Here is a 23,116-nt window from a genome sequence, read left to right on the forward strand (position 1 = left end):
GCGGTGCATTAAGGACATAATTCTTCTGTGCAGCAATGAGGATAATCCTCAGACCACCGACCAAGCCCGCATCATTGCTGCTATCAACTTTCAACTTATTTTTCTCTTAGGAACATATCAAAAATATATAGGAGCTATATCGCGAGCTATTAATCTACAACATAGATATGCAAAAATATCAAGACTAAGTTCATGATAAATGAAGTTCAATTAATCAAATTACTAAAGAACTCCCACTTAGATAGTCATCCCTCAAGTCATCTAAGTGATACATGATCAAAATCAACTAACCCATGTCCGATCATCACGTTAGATGGGGTAGTCATCAATGGTGAACATCTCTATGTTGATCATATCTACTATGTGACTCATGTTTGACCTTTCGGTATCCAGTGTTTCGAGACCATGTCTATACATGCTAGGCTCGTCAAGTTTAACCCAAGTATTCTGTATGTGCAAAATTGTCTTGCACCCGTTGTATGTGAAAGTAGAGTCTATCACACCCGATCGTCACATGTTGTCTCGAAATGACAAACTATATCAATAGTGCATACTCAGGGAGACCACTTTTATCTTGAAATTAAGTGAAGGGGTCATCTTATAATGCTACCGCCATTCTAAGAAAAATAAGATGCATAAAATATAAACATCACATGCAATCAAAATATGTGACATGATATGGCCATCATCATCTCGTGCTTTTGATCTCCTTCTCCAAAGCATCGTCATGATCTCCATCGTCACCGGCTCGACACCTTGATCTCCACCGTTGCATTGTGGTCATCTCGCCAACTATTGCTTCTACAACTATCACTAACGCATAGTGATAAAGTAAAGCAATTACATGGCGTTTGCATTTCATACAATAAAGAGACAACCATAAGGCTCCTACTGGTTGCCGATAACTTACAAAACATGATCATCTCATACAATAACATTTATCACATCATGTCTTGACCATATCACATCACACCTTGCCCTGCAAAAACAAGTTAGACGTCCTCTACTTTGTTGTTGCAAGTTTTACGTGGCTGCTATGGGCTTCTAGCAAGAACCGTTCTTACCTACGGTAAAACCACAACGGTGATTTGTCAAGTTTTCTATTTTAACCTTCTTCAAGGACTAGCCGCAGTCAAGTTCGATTCAACTAAAGTAGGAGAAACAGACACCCGCTAGCAACCTTTATGCAAAACTAGTTGCATGTTAGTCGGTGGAACAGGTCTCATGTGCGTGGACATGTAAGGTTGGTCCGGGCCGCTTCATCCCACAATACCGCCAAATCAAAATAAGACGTTGGTGGTAAGCAGTATGACTATCACCGCTCACAACTTTTTGTGTTCTACTCGTGCATATCGTCTACGCATAGACCTGGGTCATGATGCCACTGTTGGGGAATGTTGCATGGAAAACAAAAAATTTCTATGCACATGCAATGATCTATCCATGGAGATGCATAACAACGAGGGGGGAGTGTGTCTACGTACCCTTGTAGACCGTAAGCGGAAGCGTTTCACAACGTGACTGATGTAGTCGAACTTCTTCCCGCTCCAACCGATCAAGTACCGAATGCACGGTACCTCCGCGTTCTGCACGCGTTCAGCTCGATGACGTCCCTCGCCTTCTTGATCCAGCAAGACGTCGAGGTAGTAGATGAGCTCTGTCAGCACGACGGTGTTGTGACGGTGATGGGGAAGTGATATCCACAGGGCTTTGCCTAAGCACTGCGAAAATATGACCGGGGGTGTAAACAGTGGAGGGGGCGCCGCACACGGCTATGCAATTGTTTGAGGTGTGCTAGGCGCCCCCCTCCCACATATATATAGGTGGGAGGGAGGGAGGATTAGCCAAAGGAGGCCCCCAAGTAGGAGGAATCCTACTTGGGGTCTCTCCCAAGGTGGTGCCCCCTGCCATGTATCACCGAGGGAGAAGGAAAGAGGGGGGAGAGGGAAGGAAGTGGGAATCCTAATCCACACTTTCCTTTCCCTTGTCCCCTTTCCTTCCCCTCCTTAGGCCGGCCCATATGGGGGGCGCATCATCCCCTTGTGGCTAGTGTGTTTCCCCTCTTGTCCCATAAGGCCCATATCTTTTGCCGGGGGTGCCCGGAACCCCTTCCAGTGACCCGATATGTACACGGTACCCTCCAGAACACTTCCGGTGTCCGTATACCATCGTCCTATATATCAATCTTTACCTCTCAACCATTTTGAGACTCTTGGTCATGTCCGTGATCTCATCCGGGACTCTAAACAACATTTGGTCACCAAATCCCATAACTCATATAATACTATATCATCATCGAACGTTAAGCGTGCGGACCCTACGGGTTCGAGAACTATGTAGACATGACCGAGGCACCTCTCCAATCATTAACCAACCTGGATGCCCATATTGGCTCCTACATATTCTACAAAGATCTTTGTCGATCGAACCATTATGACAACACACGTAATTCCCTTTGCCCATCGGTATGTTACTTGCCCGGGATTCGATCATCGGTATCTCTATACGTAGTTCAATCTCGTTACCGGAAATTCCCTTTACTCATTCCGTAATACATCACCTCGTGACTAACTCCTTAGTCGTTTGCTTGCAAGCTTATGATGTGTGTTACCCAGAGGGCCCAGAGATACCTCTCCGATACTCGGAGTGACAAATCCTAATCACTACAAGAAATATGTCAACTAGTGACCTTCTGTCAGTGAATCTGGAAGAATTGGTCATAGATCTATGACCATTTCAGACCAATTGGTCAAAAGCTGTTCGGGGGTTCCAAACCCTAAATTATAACGACCATTTTGGTCAGAAAGGTCGTAATTTCCTTACACGAAATGGTCATAAAGCAGATAGCAGTGGTCCGCTGCCTTATTTCTAGCTGATCACGACCAATATAGATAGTCAGAACCTTGTAAATTGTGGTGGGTTGCTATGACTAGGTGCCACCTCATTAGTTTTGCCTATGTGTCATGTCCATGTGTCAATTTTGCCCTAGGTTGTGAAGCAACCTATATTTCCATCATTCCCAAAATTCCCAAAAAAATCTCATAAATTCTTTGGGTCATATCTTCGTCAAATATGTAAAATACCTTCCTTGCCTAGTTCAAAAATAATTCAACAATATTCATTTTCCTATTCTGTTCAGAACAACACTTTGTGAAGGAAGTGTTATTTATATATTCTTGATTGCCCTCAAAATTTTTGGGCACTATTTCCTATCCAAATCATTGCCTCATGACAAAATTCAGCTCCATTTGCCTAGTAAATCTTCCTCGGCAAATTTCCAAAGTTTTTGTCCACCTAGAACCTTTGTGAAAGAAGTACTAGCTATGCATATCCTGATGAGTTGTATTTTTACCACATATTCTTTATGCCCATGTAACTTACCTACACCAAATTTGAGCTCAGTTCATTTAGCCAATTTCTCTCACTAATTTTCCAAAGTTTCTGTCCAGAGAAGAGCACTGTGAAGGAAGTGCTATTTATATATTCTTGGTTGCCCTCGAAATTTTGGGGCACTCTTTCCTATCCAAATCATTGCCTCATGGAAAAATTCAATTCCATTTGCCCAGTAAATCTTCCTCGGCAAATTTCCAAAGTTTTTGTCCACCTAGAAACTGTGTGAAAGAAGTACTAGCTATGCATATCCTAATGAGTTGAATTTTTTCCACATATTCTATATGCCTATGTAACTTACATACACCAAATTTGAGCTCATTTCATTTAGCCAATTTCTCTCACTAATTTTCTGAAGTTTTTGTCCAGAGTAGAGCATTGTGAAGGAAGTACCAGTTTGGCATGTACAAATGGTATCCATTTTCTACAGTGCTTTCCTATGCCCAAATAACCATCCTCCACCAAATTTGAGCTCAATCCATTCATTATTTTGGGCCCAGCTTCAACATTCGTAGTTATGTTCAGTGTGGTACTTTGCAAAGCAAGTACCACCTAGGCTCCTCCTTTTGAGCTAAAAATTTGTGAAGACAGTCTTCTTAGTTACTGATCATCCTCAGCCAAAACTCACGCCCATTAGCCATGTGCATTTCATGTACCGCTAATCAAACACTTGGCTGCTAATTCATGTTTGAGCATAGATCGGTCTCCTTGTGAGAATATTATGTTGTAATTTTCTTTCTAGCACCTACTTGGGGAGTTCCCAACCCACTAGACATGCCTAGGCCGCCCAGAACGCATGGCAACGCCACAGCCACGCGGTGACCACGCGGCGGGCATGAGAGTTTACGCGCTCTAGAGTTGGGGCCTTCGGCCACCGTCCAAACCTCGACGTATCGCCACCAAACCATGTATTTCTGATTAAATAGGTACTTACGTAACTAGAAATGATTTTTGGAAAAAATAAATAGCAAACTATAAGGCAGCTGTACTTCATATTTGACTCGCTTCCAAATGAATCAGCGGAAATTTCTCTTTTTCACGAGAGGTGGATCAAAACTTTTTACACCCAACCATTTTGTCAATTGTGCATTAAATATGTCCTCGTATTTTATAAAATTCATTTGGTCAAATTTTGTAACAATTATTTGGTAGATTCTTCACAAAAAACCTCATTTTGGGCACTCAGAAAATGGAAAATGGCTTTTTCGTCCAAAGAAAATTAAAACTTCCTTAGGCGACATTGTTTGCCATTCCAATATGCACCCTTGTGCACAATATGAGATCATTTGAACAAACTATGCCACGAATGTGGCCATAAGATTGATCATTTGGGTTGAAAGCCATGAATCTTCACACATGATAGCTCGTTTTTTAGAACATTTTTTTAAAATAGTTGCCATATTACAAGTTTATTATTTTTCCTGGTAACTTGGTCACATATAATGACACAATGCGAAGGTTTTCCAATTTTTTGATTTTGTTTGAATTTTTTATGCCCGTTTCAAATGTGGTCAAAACGGTGGGAATGACCGTTCCTAGCTAGTAGTTGAATCTTGGAATTTTTTGGTGTTTCTCTGATTAAATAGATACTTTTGTACCTAGAAATGATTTTTGGGAAAAATAAAGAGCAAACTATGAGGCAGCCGCAGTTCAAATTTGACCTGTTTCCTGCTGAATCGGCGGAAATTTGTCTATTTCACTAGAGGTGGAACAAAGCTTTTGACACCCAACCATTTGGTCAATTGTGCATTAAATATGGCCTAGTATTTTAGAAAAATTATTTGGTCTAATTTTGCAACAATTATTTGGTATGTTCTTCACAAAAAAAAACCTCATTTTGGGCACTTGAAAAATGGAGAATGATTTTTCGTCCAAAGAAAATGAAAACTTCCTTAGGCAACATTGTTTGCCATTATAATATGTACCCTTGTGCACAATATGAGATCATCTGAACAAACTATGCAATGAATGTGGCCATAAGATTGAACATTTGGGTTGAAAGCCATTAATCTTGACACATGATAGCTCATTTGTGAGAACACTTTTTAAAAATAATTGTCGTATTACAAGTTTATTATATTTCCTGGTAACTTAGTCACATATAATGACACAATCTGAAGGTTTTCCATTTTTTTTTATTTTCTTATACCCGTTTCAAAATGCGGTCAAAACGGCGGGAATGACCGTTCATAGCTAGTGGTTGAATCTTGGAATTTTTTTGGTGTTTCTATAATTAAATAGATACTTAAGTACCTATAAATGATTTTTGAAAAAAATAAAGAGGAAACTACGAGGTAGCTGCAGTTCAAATTTGACCCGCTTCCTACTGAATCGGTGGAAATTTATCTTTTTCACGAGAGGTGGATAAAAGCTTTTGACACCCAACCATTTGGTCAATTGTGCATTAAATATGGCCTAATATTTTAGAAAATTGATTTGGTACAATTTTGCAACAAATATTTGTTAGGACCTTCACAATTAAACCCATTTTGGGCACTCGTAAAATGGAAAATTGAGTTTTCATCCAAAGAAAATAAAAACTTCCTTAGGCAACATTGTTTGACATTCCAAGATGCACTCTTGTGCACAATATGAGATCAATATTTGAATTTTTCATGTGAAAAAGTAGAATAAAAACAAAAGAAAAAACACAATTATATGTGCTCTATTCCTATTGGTGGAATTCATTGTCACACGGATCGATGACATGGCGCCCATCCATCCATCCATCTCTCCATGCATACCACATCCATCCATCCATTTTTGTACAGAAAAAAAATGAAAAAGAAAACCCCACCCGCATGCACCTACCCAAACCCTACCCAGATCCCATCGATCCCCTCCTCCCATCGTAGCCCTCCTCCCCCATCTCCTCGCCGCCGCCACCGGCGGCGCTCCCCATGATCCCTCCCACTGCTGTCTCCCTCCCTCAGATCGAGCTCCCCCTTCCCTCTCCCTCCGACCTCTCGAAGCTCCCGCGTCCCACCGCCACTGCTGACTACCACGCCATCGCCGCCTACCACACCGTTGCGGCCGGCCACGATGTCCAGTACCCGTACTACTCCTACCGCAGTGGCACCGACGCCTTGTGCCGCTGTGGCAGGCCGGCGACGGCGGCCGTGCCCATCGAGGAGGGCTTCTTCGACGACATCTTCAGCGCCCGTGCACGTCAGGTGCAGTCGAGGTCCAGGTCCAAGTCCACCAAGTCATCGTCGGTGATCAGCTCCAGCCGCTCCGCCTTCCGGTTGCCGGCCACCAGCGGCGGCACGGCAACGCTGCCCTCTCCTCCTTCACGTCCAAGCTCAGGTGAACCAGACGTCGGGTGCGATTCAGGCGACGCCGCCCTCTCCTCTCCCACCCAAGATCCCCATAGCAGTTCGATCTGTAGTTGTGTCATTAGGTAGCCAGATCCCCATTTCGTATGCATGTAGTCGTAGAACCATTAGAAGTCAACCAAACCAATCAAGCAAGCAATGTGTTCATGTAGATGTAGTGGTTAATCAGCATCAATGGCAGGCACCGGGGCGTTCTCGTAGATCCAAACTGGGCAAGTCCGGTTATTAGTCAGTAGTAGCATTTGTTGTGATTCTGAATAGGTTGTTCTACTATTACACTGCATTTTGTACCATTCCGTCACAATGTTCAGTTAAGATTTTCCCCCTGCAAAAACAAAAGGTTCAGTTAAGATTCAGTTGCAAGCTTTGCATCTCATTGAGATTCTGGAAGATGATTTGGTTCACTTCACCCAATGATTTCTTCGTCATAAACTGAGCATATGTGGTTTCTTCAGGAACCCTCCTTATTGAAGTGTGCATCCATTCCATTGAGATGGCTATTGTAAGCAGCAAAGTTTTGTTGATAACAGTTCGTGTGCTAGCCCACTAACAAGTTTGCATTTCTGCCCAATAACAGGTTCCACTTCTTGGTGGAGCGATGTGCGCGTGCACCTGGCATTTCTTCTACAACTCAGTGTCTCTTGAGGTAACATATTAACCTGAAGGCAAAGCAGTTGCATTCCCTTTGCTACTAATCATCGATATCAGCTAGACTGCAGGACTCAACTGTACCGTACGCCGGGCGATCGTGCTACTAACCGCCAGGCCACCGACGCCGGTGCTGACCCCGACCAGAGATCCGCTGCCGCCCAGGATACCAAGCTGCTAGACGACTTCGAAGACGCCGAAGCCGACACCAAAGTTTAACTACCACCTCCAAATCAAATCCTTGGGCTTCATTCATGGATGTCTAGTACTGCTAGTTAATCCTGGGGCTTAATTACCATTAGTCCACATTTCATATTATTCTTGGAGTACCGTACTGTAGCAGCAACACTGTACTGTAGCAGCAGCATTAGTAAACTGAATACTCCTTCGACTAAGGAAGCTGAATATCACTCCCTCCGTTCATAAATAAGTGATGTGGTTTTAGTTCACTTATTTATGACCGGAGGTAATACTTTGCAGAATCATTGTTCAGCCTCTTTGTTTATGTGGGGTTCTTATTCATTTGCCTTCGTCCTCCTGGCAGGCATCTTTCGTACATTGAGCAACAACGGCGAATTCGAGTGGATGATGGAAGGCCTCAGTTTGGGGCCAAGAAAAGGCGTGGACGAGACCATTTCTTCAAGGTCTTTCTCGATCAGTTGAAATATTTGGTTTTCCATGACTTGGACTATTGGGGCAGACTTATCAAGTTGTTGCTCTTTATGTTATGTTATACCACCTGCATATGCATGCTCTAGCTTCTAGGTAGTAGAAGAATTGACATGTGGGATGCAAGTCCAAGCTTGATACTGTAAATGTTACTCCCACCTATACAGTTGGACTACTCGGGTGTCAAGTTGGTGTTGAACTGTAGTCTGTAGTATGCACCTGCATATGCACCTACATGTGTAGTCAGTAACTAGTGCTACTGCTTGAACTCAAAATTTCTTTTACAAAGAATAAAAAGATGAGCATTTCTCCAGCCAATGTCTGCAGTAGTTGTTGTTGTGTAATCATCAGTTGGACCTATGCATTTCATCAAAATTTGCAATTATGTTTGTTGCCTAAGAAACTAGCGAATTATAGAGGCCTGAGATTCTTTTTTTGTTGTACTTGTACATGTAGCAGTGTTCTTGGCACTATGACCTGAAGCAATCAGTCGGGCAATTGCATTCTTGGCATGCTCTGTTGCTCTCCTAGTTTTTAACCTATGTGTAGTAGTACGTAGGAATAGAGGTATGCTAAATCTGGCATTTTCAAGTATGATGTGTTGCTGCGACTGCTCTCAGCTTAATAATTTTAACTCTTCTGGCATTTTCAAGTATGCACAGTGTATTAGTGTATCATCATCTGTGTTATATGTTTCCGCCACGGAATCAACGAAATGTTCCTGCAATAAGATGTATTTATTTAGACGAAGTATCCACTTTCCCTGACATAATATGTTCGTGTTCACGACAGTCCGCCTGCAAATTGCTGGACGCAACATCAATGTAGCTCTGATCCAGAACCTGGTTCTTGGATGCAACACGCATTGTCCTGGACAGGTATAGCCCCGATCATACCATAATATGTTAGTGCTCAGTCATGTATGCATCTCCATGTTGCAAGCCTGCCATACTTGATAGGATCTGTACTTATTAACTACTCAGATGTGCTTGTAGAGAAGAATACAATTATTATTTAACCAGTCCAGATTTTTAATATTTGATGTGCTTCCAAGGGACACAGATCTCTACTCCTCTATATAATCCACACTTTGTTCTGGAAGCAAGTCAGTTGTACCATGCTGTTACATCACAACAAGGTGTCATTTGATGTACTGCTGTTGTTGATGCTCCCTAGAGTCTAGATGTAGATGTACTGCTGCTGTTGATGCTCTAGCTGTAGCCTATACTATTGTTGTTTTGCTACTGCAGTGTTAGTTTTGCTGCTGCTAGGTGTTGGCTGCTACTAGTTAGTACTTAGTAGTTACTACTAGCTAGTAGTTGCTCCTGCTTCTATTGCTTGTGCAATTGTGCTAGTAGCCAGTAGATGTTCATTGCATGACCTGCACTAGTAGCTAGTAGATGTGTTGATACCTGTACGCTAGTATTGTTGGTGTGTTGAATATGTTAGTAGAACATCATCAGGTTGATGTGTTGTAGCCAAGTTTTGGAAGTTTTGCCATGCCATGCTTAGTGTTTACTGAACTGAGGTATTTGGGCATTTATGTGTAATTTTTATTCTCTTGAATGGATTTTTTTATTGGCAATCATTTAACTTCCACAGTATCTCACTTATAATTCATGCAGATCAGGATCTAATGTTGTTGAGGTGGCTGTTGTTGTGACCATGATCAGAAGAAGCCTGGAGATGTGTACAATAGTTTTAGTTGATGTTGCCACCATGTTTTGGTGCATGTGTATTTCTTTTTGATTGTATGCAAACTTGATGGATCATGCAGATGTGTATGTGCTGTCGTGAGTTTCATTGAGTGATTTCTAGATTTGATCATTTAATTGAGAGAATTATTGATTGTTTGTTGTTGAAATGTGTAAAAGAAATATGTGAATGAAAAGGCTGAATGTTCTATTGGATCGAATAATATTTGGGCTCTAAAAAGGCTATGGCCCAAACAATAGTGGACTAGAATATTGCGCATTTACAAAAAAAAGGTAGCATTTACAAAAAAAGGTATAAAAAGGCTTAATTAAATGGACTATGAAATGGATGAGGCCTAGAAATAAAAAGGCTGAATTGTTGGGCTTCGCCCATGAAGCCGATCAAAAATTGATAGAAAATAATAATAATAAGGCCAAATTATTGGGCTCGGCCCATGTAAAACATCGAATTGGATCAGGCTGAATCTTGTCAACGACCTTTGATCCGACATGGCCTGGGCAGATAGCTAGTGACCAAAACAAAAGGTCATGGGTTCAACGACCTTTTGTTTTGGTCGTAAACTTCTACGACCTTATCCCAAAGAAGGTCGTTAATTTCAATTCACGACCGCCAGCTTTGACCATCTGTTTTTGGTCACAAAAAGGTCGCAAATGAAAATCAATGACCTTTCAGTGATCGATAGTGAGGGTCACAAGTTGACATATTTCTTGTAGTGAATCTCGATCTATGCCAACCCAACAAACACCTTCGGAGATACCAGTAGATCATCTTTATAATCACCCAGTTATGTTGTGACCTTTGATAGCACATAAGGCATTCCTCCGGTATCCGGGAGTTCCATAATCTCGTAGTCGAAGGAATATGTATTTGACATGAAGAAAGCAATAGCAATAAAACTGAACGCTCATTATGCTAAGCTAACGGATGGGTCTTGTCCATCACATCATTCTCCTAATGATGTGATCCCATTATCAAATGACAACTCATGTCTATGGTTAGGAAACCTTAACCATCTTTGATCAACGAGGTAGTCTAGTAGAGGCTTACTAGGGACACGGTATTTGTTTATGTATTCACACATGTATTTAAGTTTCTGATCAATACAATTCTAGCATGAATAATAAACCTTTATCATGAATAAGGAAATATAAAATAACAAGTTTATTATTGCCTCTAGGGCATATTTCCTTCAAAGGTTAAGATGAAATTAACTATGAATAGAAGTTTTTGTCCAATGTGTGCATAAATTATGTTATTGCTCCATTTGAATTGTTTGGATGACATATATGGATGACTTTATTATTTCCATTGTTCTTAGATGCATAAGCTCGTAAATTTGTGTGAGCACTAACGAATTTTGTGTATGCAGCCACCGCCTCCTCTATGCAAGTACTTCACATGGATAGATCATGAAGTGTGAGAAGATGTCCAAAAGGACCAATATCAAGATTTTCTTAGGTGCCAACGTGTTGGGGAACGTAGTAATTTCAAAATTTTCCTACGCACACGCAAGATCATGGTGATGGCATAGCAACGAGAGGGGAGAGTGTTGTCCACGTACCCTCGTAGACCGTAAGCGGAAGCGTTAGCACAACGCGGTTGATGTAGTCGTACGTCTTCACGATCCGACCGATCCAAGTACCGAACGTACGGCACCTCCGAGTCCAGCACACGTTCAGCTCGATGACGATCCCCAGGCTCCGATCCAGCAAAGCTTCGGGGATGAGTTCCGTCAGCATGACGGCGTGGTGACGATGATGATGTTCTACCGGCGCAGGGCTTCGCCTAAACTCCGCGACGATATGACCGAGGTGGAATATGGTGGAGGGGGACACCGCACACGGCTACGGAACGATCCGTAGATCAACTTGTGTTGTTCATGGGGTGCCCCCCTACCCCCGTATATAAAGGAGCAAGGGAGGAGGAGGCCGGCCCTAGGAGGAGGGCGCGCCAAGGGGAGTCCTACTCCCACGGGGAGTAGGACTCCTTTCCTAGTCCAACTAGGAGAAGGGGGAAAGGAGGGAAGTGGAGAAGGAAGAGAGAGGGGGGCCGCGCCCCAAACCCTTTGTCCAATTCGGACTGGGCTTGGGAGGGGCGCGCGCCACCTCCTGGCTCCTTCCCACTAAGGCCCAGTAAGGCCCAATACTCTTCCCCATATTCCCGTAACTCCCCGGTACTCCGAAAAATACCTGAATCACTCGGAACCTTTCCGAACTCCGAATATAGTCGTCCAATATATCGATCTTTACGTCTCGACCATTTCGAGACTCCTCGTCATGTCCCCGATCTCATCCTGGACTCCGAACTCCTTCGGCACATCAAAACTCATAAACTCATAATAAAACTGTCATCGTAACGTTAAGCGTGCGGACCCTACGGGTTCGAGCACTATCTAGACATGACCTAGAACTATTCTCGGTCAATAACCAATAGCGGAACCTGGATGCCCATATTGGTTCCTACATATTCTACGAAGATCTTTATCGGTCAAACCGCATAACAACATACGTTGTTCCCTTTGTCATCGGTATGTTACTTGCCTAAGATTTGATCGTCGATATCCAATACCTAGTTCAATCTCATTACCGGCAAGTCTCTTTACTCGTTCTGTAACACATCATCTTATAACTAACTCATTAGTTACAATGCTTGCAAGGTTTAGGTGATGAGTATTACCGAGAGGGCCCAGAGATACCTCTCCGACAATCGGAGTAACAAAACCATATCTCGAATTATGCCAACCCAACATGTACCTTTGGAAACACCTATAGAGCACCTTTATAATCACCCAGTTACGTTGTGACGTTTGGTAGCACACAAAGTGTTCTTCCGGTAAACGGGAGTTGCACAATCTCATAGTTGCAGGAACTTTGTATAAGTCATGAAGAAAGCAATAGCAACATACTAAACAATCAAGTGCTAGGCTAACGGAATGGGTCATGTCAATCACATCATTCTCCTAATGATGTGATCCCATTAATCAAATGACAACACATGTCTATATAGTTAGGAAACATAACCATCTTTGATTAATGAGCTAGTCAAGTAGAGGCATACTAGTGACTTTATGTTTGTCTATGTATTCACACGTGTATCATGTTTCCGGTTAATACAATTCTAGCATGAATAATAAACATTTATCATGATATGAGGAAATAAATAATAACTTTATTATTGCCTCTAGGGCATATTTCCTTCAGTCTCCCATTTGCACTAGAGTCAATAATCTAGTTCACATCATTATGTGATTTAACACCAATATTCACATCTGTATGTGATTAATACCCATAGTTCACATCGTCATGTGATCAACACCCAAAGGGTTTACTAGAGTCAATAATCTAGTTCACATCGCTATGTGATTAACACCCAAAAGAGTACTAAAGTATGATCATGTTTTGCTCGTGAGAGGAGTTTAGTCAACGGGTCTGTCACATTCAGAGCCGTATGTATTTTGCAAATATTCTATGTCTACAATGCTCTGCACGGAGCTACTCTAGCTGATTGCTCCCACTTTCAATATGTATCCAGATTGAGACTTAGAGTCATCTGGATTGGTGTAAAAGCTTGTATCGTTGTAACTTTTACGACGAGCTCTTTTATCACCTCCATAATCGAGAAACATCTCCTTAGTCCTTACTAAGGATATTCTTGACCGCTATCCAGTGATCTACTATTAGATCAAAATTGTATTCCTTTGCCAAACACAGAGCAAGGCATACAATAGGTCTGGTTCACAGCATAGCATACTTTATAGAACGTATGACTGAGGCATAGGGAATGACTTTTCATTCTCTTTCTATCTTCTGCCGTGGTCGGGTTTTGAGTCTTACTCAATTTCACACCTTGCAGCACAGGCAAGAACTCTTTCTTTGACTGTTCCATTTTGAACTATTTCAAAAATTTATCAAGGTATGTACTCATTGAAAAATCTTATCAAGCGTCTTTTGATCTATCTATATAGATCTTGATGCTCAATGTGTAAGCAGCTTCACCAAGGTCTTGCTTTGAAAAACTCTTATTCAAGTATCCTTTTATGCTATCCAGAATTTCTATATCATTTCCAATCAACAATATGTCATCCACATATAATACTAGAAATGCTACAGAGCTCCCACTCACTTTCTTGTAAATACAGGCTTCTCAAAAAGTCTGTATAAAACCATATGCTTTGATCAACTCATCAAAGCGTATATTCCAACTCCGAGAGGCTTGCACCAGTCCATAAATGGATTGCTGGAGCTTGCACACTTTGTTAGCACCTTTAGGATTGACAAAACCTTCTGGTTGCATCATATACAACTCTTCTTTAAGAAAACCATTAAGGAATGCAGTTTTGACATCCATTTGCCAGATTTCATAAAATGTGGCAATTGCTAACATGATTCAGACAGACTTAAGCTTCGATATGAGTGAGAAAATCTCATCGTATTCAACACCTTGAACTTGTTGAAAACATTTTGCAACAAGTCGAGCTTAGTAGATAGTAACACTACTATCAGTGTCCGTCTTCCTCTTGAAGATCCATTTATTTAACATGGCTTGCTGATCATTGAGCAAGTCAATCAAAGTCCATACTTTGTTCTCATACATGGATCATATCTCAGATTTTATAGCCTCAAGCCATTTCGTGGAATCTGGGCTCATCATCGCTTCCTCATAGTTCGTAGGTTCATAATGGTCTAGTAACATGACTTCCAGAACATGATTACCGTACCACTCTAGTGCGGATCTTACTCTGGAAGACCTACGAGGTTTGGCAGCAACTTGATTTGAAGTTTCATGATCATCATCATTAACTTCCTCACTAATTGGTGTAGTAATCACTGGAACTGATTTCTGTGATGAACTACTTTCCAACAAGGGAGAAGGTACAATTACCTCATCAAGTTCTACTTTCCTCCCACTCACTTCTTTCGAGAGAAACTTCTTCTCTAGAAAGGATCCATCTAGCAACAAATAACTTGTCTTCGGATCTGTGATAGAAGGTGTACCCAATAGTTTCCTTTGGGTATTATATGAAGACGCACTTCTCCGATTTGGGTTCGAGCTTATCAGGTTGAAAAACTTTTTCATATAAGCATCGCAACTCCAAACTTTAAGAAACAACAGCTTAGGTTTACTGCTAAACCATAGTTCATACAGTGTCATCTCAACGGATTTAGATGGTGCCCTATTAAATGTGAATGCAGCTGTCTTAATGCATAACCCCAAAACGATGGTGGTAAACCAATAAGAGACATCATAGATCGCACCATATCTAGTAAAGTACGATTACGATGTTTAGACACACCATTACATTATGGTGTTCCAGGTGGCGTGAGTTGCGAAACTATTTCACATTGTTTCAAATGAAGACCAAACTCGTAACTCAAATATTCGTCTCCACGACCAGATCATAGAAACTTTATTTTCTTGTTACGATGATTTTTCCACTTCACTCTGAAATTCTTTGAACTTTTCATCTATTTCAGACTTATGTTTCATCAAGTAGATATACCCATATCTGCTTAAATCATCTGTGAAGGTCAGAAAATAACGATACTCGCCACGAGCCTTAATACTCATTGGTCTGCATACATCAGTATGTATTATTTCCAACAAGTTTGTTGCTCGTTCCATTGTTTCGAAGAACGGAGTTTTAGTCATCTTGCCCAAAAGGCACGGTTCGCAAGCATCAAATGATTCATAATCAAGTGATTCCAAAATCCCATCAGCATGGAGTTTCTTCATGCGCTTTACACCAATATGACCTAAACGGTAGTGCCACAAATAAGTTGCGCTATCATTATTAACTTTGCATCTTTTGGTTTCAATATTATGAATATGTGTATCACTACGATCGAGGTCCAATGAACCATTTTCATTGGGTGTGTAACCATATAAGGTTTTATTCATGTAAACAGAACAACAGTTTATTCTCTTACTTAAATGAATAACCATATTGCAATAAACACGATCAAATCATATTCATGCTCAACGCAAACACCAAATAATATTTATTTAGGTTCAACACTAATCCCGAAAGTATAGGGAGTGTGCGATGATGATCATATCAATCTTCAAACTACTTTCAACACACATCGTCACTTCACCCTTAACTAGTTTCTGTTTATTCTACAACTCCCGTTTCGAGTTACTACTCTTAGCAACTGAACCAGTACCAAGTACTGAGGGGTTGCTATAAACACTAGTAAAGTACACATCAATAACATGTATATCAAATATACTTATGTTCACTTTGCCATCCTTCTTATCCGCCAATCACTTGGGGTAGTTCCGCTTTCAGTGACCAATCCCTTTGCAGTAGAAGCACTTAGTCTCAGGCTTAGGACCAGACTTGGGCTTCTTCACTTGAGCAGCAACTCGCTTGTCGTTCTTCTTGAAGTTCCCCTTCTTCCCTTTGCCCTTTTCTTGAAACTAGTGGTCTTGTCTACCATCAACACTTGATGTTTTTCTTGATTTCTACCTTCGTTGATTTTAGCATCACGAAGAGCTTGGGAATCGTTTCCGTTATCCCTTGCATATTATAGTTCATCACAAAGTTCTACTAACTTGGTAATGGTGACTAGAGAATTCTGTCAATCACTATTTTATCTGGAAGATTAACTCCCACTTGATTCAAGCGATTGTAGTACCCAGACAATTTGAGCACATGCTCACTAGTTGAGCGATTCTCCTCCATATTTTAGCTATAGAACTTGTTGGAGACTTCATATCTCTCAACTCGGGTATTTGCTTGAAATATTAACTTCAACTCCTGGCACATCTCATATGGTCCATGACGTTCAAAACGTCTTTGAAGTCCCGATTCTAAGTCGTTAAGCATGGTGCACTTAAACTATCAAGTAGTCATCATATTGAGCTAGCCAAATGTTCATAACGTCTGCATCTGCTCCTGCAATAGGTCTGTCACCTAGCGGTGCATCAAGAACATAATTCTTCTGTGCAGCAATGAGGATAAACCTCAGATCATGGATCCAATCCGCATCATTGCTACTAACATCTTTCAACATAATTTTCTCTAGGAACATATCAAAATAAACATATCAAAGCAACAACGCGAGCTATTGATCTACAACATAATTTGCAAAATACTACTAGGACTAAGTTCATGATAAATTAAAGTTCAATTAATCATATTACTTAAGAACTCCCACTTAGAAAGACATCCCTCTAATCTTCTAAGTGATCACGTGATCCAAATCAACTAAACCATAACCAATCATCACGTGAAATGGAGTAGCTTTCAATGGTGAACATCATTATGTTGATCATATCTACTATATGATTCACGCTCGACCTTTCGGTCTCCGTGTTCCGAGGCCATATCTGCATATGCTAGGCTCGTCAAGTTTAACCTGAGTATTCCGCGTGTGCAAAACTGGCTTGCACCCGTTGTAGATGGACGTAGAGCTTATCACACCCGATCATCACGTGGTATCTGGGCACGACGAACTTTGGCAACGGTGCATACTCAGGGAGAACACTTCTTGATAATTAGTGAGAGATCATCTTATAATGCTACCGTCAAACAAAACAGAATAAGATGTATAACAGATAAACATCATATGCAATCAAAATATGTGACATGATATGGCCATGATCATCTTGCGCCTTTGATCTCCATCTCCAAAGTACTGTTATGATCTTTATCATTACCGGCACGACACCATGATCTTCATCATCTTGATCTATTCAATGTGTCGTCACATGGTCGTCTCGCCAACTATTGCTCTTGCAACTATTGCTATCGCATAGCGATAAAGTAAAGCAATTATTTGGCACTTGCATCTTATGCAACAAAGAGACAACCATAGAGCTTCTGCCAGTTGCCGATAACTTCAATAAAACATGATCATCTCATACAACAACTTATATCTCATCACGTCTTGACCATATCACATCACAACATGCCCTGCAAAAACAAGTTAGACGTCCTCTACTTTGTTGTTGCAAGTTTTACGTGGCTGCTACGGGCTTAAGCAAGAACCAATCTCACCTACGCATCAAAACCACAACGATAGTTTGTCAAGTTGGTGCTATTTTAACCTTCGCAAGGACCGGGCGTAGCCACACTCGGTTCAACTAAAGTTGGAGAAACTGACACCCGCTAGCCACCTGTGTGCAAAGCACGGTGGTAGAACCAGTCTCGCGTAAGCGTACGCGTAATGTCGGTCCGGGCCGCTTCATCCAACAATACCACCGAACCAAAGTATGACATGCTGGTAGCAGTATGACTTATATCGCCCACAACTCACTTGTGTTCTACTCGTGCATATAACATCAAACCATAAAACCTAGGCTCGGATGCCACTGTTGGGGAACGTAGTAATTTCAAAATTTTCCTACGCACACGCAAGATCATGGTGATGGCATAGCAACGAGAGGGGAGAGTGTTGTCCACGTACCCTCGTAGACCGTAAGCGGAAGCGTTAGCACAACGCGGTTGATGTAGTCGTATGTCTTCACGATCCGACCGATCCAAGTACGGAACATACGGCACCTCCGAGTTCAGCACACGTTCAGCTCGATGACGATCCCCGGGCTCCGATCCAGCAAAGCTTCGGGGATGAGTTCCGTCAGCACGACGGCGTGGTGACGATGATGATGTTCTACCGGCGCAGGGCTTCGCCTGAACTCCGCGACGATATGACCGAGGTGGAATATGGTGGAGGGGGGCACCGCACACGGCTAAGGAACGATCCGTAGATCAACTTGTGTTGTTCATGGGGTGTCCCCCTACCCCCGTATATAAAGGAGCAAGGGAGGAGGAGGCCGGCCCTAGGAAGAGGGCGCGCCAAGGGGAGTCCTACTCCCACCAGGAGTAGGACTCCTTCTTTCCTAGTCCAACTAGGAGAAGGGGGGAAAAGAGGGAAGTGGAGAAGGAAGGGAGATGGGGGCCACGCCCCAAACCCTTTGTCCAATTCGGACTAGGCTTGGGAGGGGCGCGCGCCACCTCCTGGCTCCTTCCCACTAAGGCCCATTAAGGCCCAATACTCTTCCCGGTATTCCCGTAACTCCCCGGTACTCTGAAAAATACCCGAATCACTCGGAACCTTTCCGAACTCCGAATATAGTCGTCCAATATATCGATCTTTACGTCTCGACCATTTCAAGACTCCTCGTCATGTCCCCGATCTCATCCGGGACTCCGAACTCCTTCGGTACATCAAAACTCATAAACTCATAATAAAACTGTCATCGTAACGTTAAGCGTGCGGACCCTACGGGCTCGAGAACTATGTAGACATGACCTAGAACTATTCTCAGTCAATAACCAATAGCGGAACCTGGATGCCCATATTGGTTCCTACATATTCTACGAAGATCTTTATCGATCAAACCGCATAACAACATACGTTGTTCCCTTTGTCATCGGTATGTTACTTGCCTGAGATTTGATCGTCGGTATCCAATACTTAGTTCAATCTCATTACCGGCAAGTCTCTTTACTCGTTCTGTAACACATCATCTTATAACTAACTCATTAGTTACAATGCTTGCAAGGTTTAGGTGATGAGTATTACCGAGAGGGCCCAGAGATACCTCTCCGACAATCGGAGTGACAAAACCTAATCTCGAATTATGCCAACCCAACATGTACCTTCGGAAACACCTGTAGAGCACCTTTATAATCACCCAGTTACGTTGTGACGTTTGGTAGCACACAAAGTGTTATTTCGGTGACGGGAGTTGCACAATCTCATAGTTGCAGGAACTTTGTATAAGTCATGAAGAAAGCAATAGCAACATACTAAACGATCAAGTGCTAGGCTAACGGAATGGGTCATGTCAATCACATCATTCTCCTAATGATGTGATCCCATTAATCAAATGACAACACATGTCTATATAGTTAGGAAACATAACCATCTTTGATTAATGAGCTAGTCAAGTAGAGGCATACTAGTGACTTTATGTTTGTCTATGTATTCACACGTGTATCATGTTTCCAGTTAATACAATTCTAGCATGAATAATAAACATTTATCATGATATGAGGAAATAAATAATAACTTTATTATTGCCTCTAGGGCATATTTCCTTCACAACGGTGGTTCGAAGAATCGTTTCGAAGAGGTTTTGGAGGAGGAGTGTCGTCAGAAGGAGAGGTTGGAGCTGAAGAAACGAGAGGAGGAGAGGGCACGTCAAGCGAAGCTTGCTTGTGAGGAGGAGAGGGCAAGAAAGCTTGCAAAGGCTCGTGAGCCGCAAGAGGAGGATGAGGCACGTGGCAAGAAGGGGAAATGTCCTTGTATGATTCAGTAGGGCCTTCTCTTCGGTGGACTCGTCATATAACCGGATGAAGCCAATGCACATTTATCATGAACTATCTAGTACTAAGGCAAGAAGCCATGTGTCGTGAACTACCTCGTAGTCCTAAATTTGACATTTGTAATGAATTTGTCATCAGAAATATCTCGTAGACCAAAGTTTGTATGGAATTTCTTTGTTATTTGTCATGAATTTCTGTGATAAACTATTGTGCATTGTGTGAAATCAACAAAAAGCCAAAAAACAGAGTGTGTTCTCTGCTTTTTAACCTACCGCTAGAGGCCGTGGCGGTAGGATGTAGGAACCTACCGCCAGACCATCTGGCGGTAGGGTGCAGGACCCTACCGCCAGACCATCTGGCGGTAGGGTGCCCCCCCCCCCTCGACTCTAGTCTACTGTAACAAACCTTGAGGTTTTCTTGTTGGTAGGGTTGGCTAGCCTACCGCCAGACCCCCTGGTGGTAGGGTGCCAACCCCCCTCAATTACTTGCCGTGACCGGTCTGGGGGTTTTCTTGCGAGTAGGGTTAGCTACCCTACCGCCAGACCCCCTGGCGATAGGGTGCCAACCCCCTCAATTACTTGTTGTGACCGATTTGGGTTTTTTTGTTGGTAGGGTTGGCTACCAACCGCCAGACCCACTGGCAGTAGGGTGCCAACCCCCTCAATTATTTGTTGTGACCGATCTTTGGGTTTTTTTGGCGGTAGGGTTGGCTACCCTATCGCCAGACACTTTAGCGGTAGGGTGCCAACCCCTCAAAATAGAGTTCTTTCACCCCTTTTTTTACAAACTTCTATAAACTAACATCCACAAATGACATCTAGAGATGATTAAGTTGAAAGGACATACATAACTCAGCATAGTTCCTTACATCCACAAATGACACTTGTTCAAATGACTTAAAACATCTACCGATTCGAATAACATGAGTTCACACTACAAGCTCAAGCTCGAGCATACATTTTCTACACCGGAAAAATAGCTCTAAAACGTATAATACATTCAATTTGTTTGTCACGCTCACGATTAGGCTTTAGTTGTAAGTCCGCGGATCCCGCCCAATTCTCCAACACACCATTCGTTTCGTGGAACTAGCCCCATCGAGCACGGCAGTACGGAATCTCTGACACGCCTTGCGTGATTGCCCATCCTATGACATGTCTGGGTTTTGTCAAGTCCAGCTCCCGGAATTCTTATTTGCTGACAGATAACCCAATCTCCATTGCCAAAGCGTGTCTGCAAGCATTTTCCAGCACCTGGAGCTCATGAAGTATATTCTTTTTTTCTTTCACAAGCCTCCGGAAAACTTTTTTCTCCTTACAATCACAAGGTTCCTCGATAATGTAATACTTGCTAAAATCCATCATGGTCGCATTTGCATCATCACAACTCTTTAACCATGCTTGAAGCTCCCTTGTCATACCATGATGTCGCTCCGCTACAACCTTCTCACACGCTACCACCAGACTCATAGCTGCAATGTCCATCCTACATAAATATACGGATTTAAGATGAAAATCAACAAAAAAAATCAAATGGAGCACAACACTTGGTTACTATTAAGGTGATCTTGATCTTAATTATTTTCTTAAGCCTAACCCTAACCCCAAAGATGACCGCTAATCATATCACTAGATCTAGATACACAAACAATTCTAGGCACATAATACATAAGGAAATAACAAACATAACCCTAAATGCATCATACTAATTGATTTGACCACACCAAAATGATGAACTAGGGTTTGCAATAAAATGAGCTAATGCACACAAAACCAAGCTTTTAACCAATCAAAATGAGGGGAAATGAGAGAGGTACCTTGGGTGATGAAAGTGCTATGAATCCATCAGAGAAATGCCAACCAAATGAGAGAGATTTGAGAGGATCTTGTGGTAGAAAGAGAGAGGGGGTGACTTGAGCTCGAGGGAGAGGTGGGTGTGGGGTGTGCAGAATCAGTGGGTGTGGGGGACCAAATGTCCCCCCTCCCAACCTTATCCACCCTAGGAGCCGGTAGGTGTTAGTAGCCTACCGCCAGTGGCAGTGGTGGTAGGCCCCGTTTCCACGTCAGCTACAACTGACGGACGTTTGGTACCGTCCGGTCACCTACCGGTAGGGACCCCGGCAGTAGGTTGTGGGGGGCTACCGCCAGGACCGCTGACGGTAGGCAAAAGGGTTAGATTTCAAAAAAACGGGGATCAAATCCCGAAATTAGAATGAAAAAGGGTCAAAACATGAAATTTTTCCGTGGGCGGGTGGATATCTGCGTTCAGATGTCGCTGCGTGCAGGACGTCTGTTGTGGTGGGCGCACAACAGATGCCAAGGGATGGATAAAGAGAGGAGGAGGATCGAGGGCGCTGGCGGGCTCCAGAGGCGAGGCTGGCATGCGCGGGCGCGGGACGCCGGACATACCCAGGTTCGGGGCTCTCCGAAGAGATAACACCCCTAGTCCCGCCCAGTTTGGTTGGATGATTGATAGTACAATGTTGCTCCTGGAGCTGTGTGGAGGAGGAAGGAAGCTGGCCAAGGTTTGGGCTGCTCCTTCTCTCTGGTACTGCTGTTGGGTGGCTAGTTCTATGCTTGCTTGTGCTTTTGTTTCTTACTTTCTGTCTCTCATCTTTGCCCTTCGCTCTCTTCCGTAGGCGTGGGTTCCTGGGGGTTTTTATAGATCAACCCACCCAGGGTTACAATGGTAATATGCCGAGTCAGTGGGTCCATATTGTCGGTGTCCGGGACACCGAGATGGGTCCCGCTTGTGGGCTTGTGGTTTGCCGGGTTCCCCTAGGCGCGGGCCCTGCATGCCTAGGGGGATTGTGCACCGTCTTGTCGATTGTCAGGGCGTGGCCGAGTCGAGTCATGTATAGTGCTCTCCGTCGGGTTGCCGCTTGCTGTCGTCAGCGGTGAGGGTGGGAGCACTGTTGCCACGCCAGCCTTGGTCAGCGGGTAGGTGAGGGGCACTGTTGCCATGCCCCAGCTGACCACAGGCATGGGTGAAAACACTGTTGTCTTAGGTCATCGGTGGTTCAGGTCTCGTCCCATCATACGGCCCGGATGGGACGGGAGCTGACCCGTGGCTGGGTTGTCGT

Source organism: Triticum dicoccoides, chromosome 7B (assembly GCF_002162155.2).
Source record: "Triticum dicoccoides isolate Atlit2015 ecotype Zavitan chromosome 7B, WEW_v2.0, whole genome shotgun sequence".
Classification (NCBI taxonomy): domain Eukaryota; kingdom Viridiplantae; phylum Streptophyta; class Magnoliopsida; order Poales; family Poaceae; genus Triticum; species Triticum dicoccoides.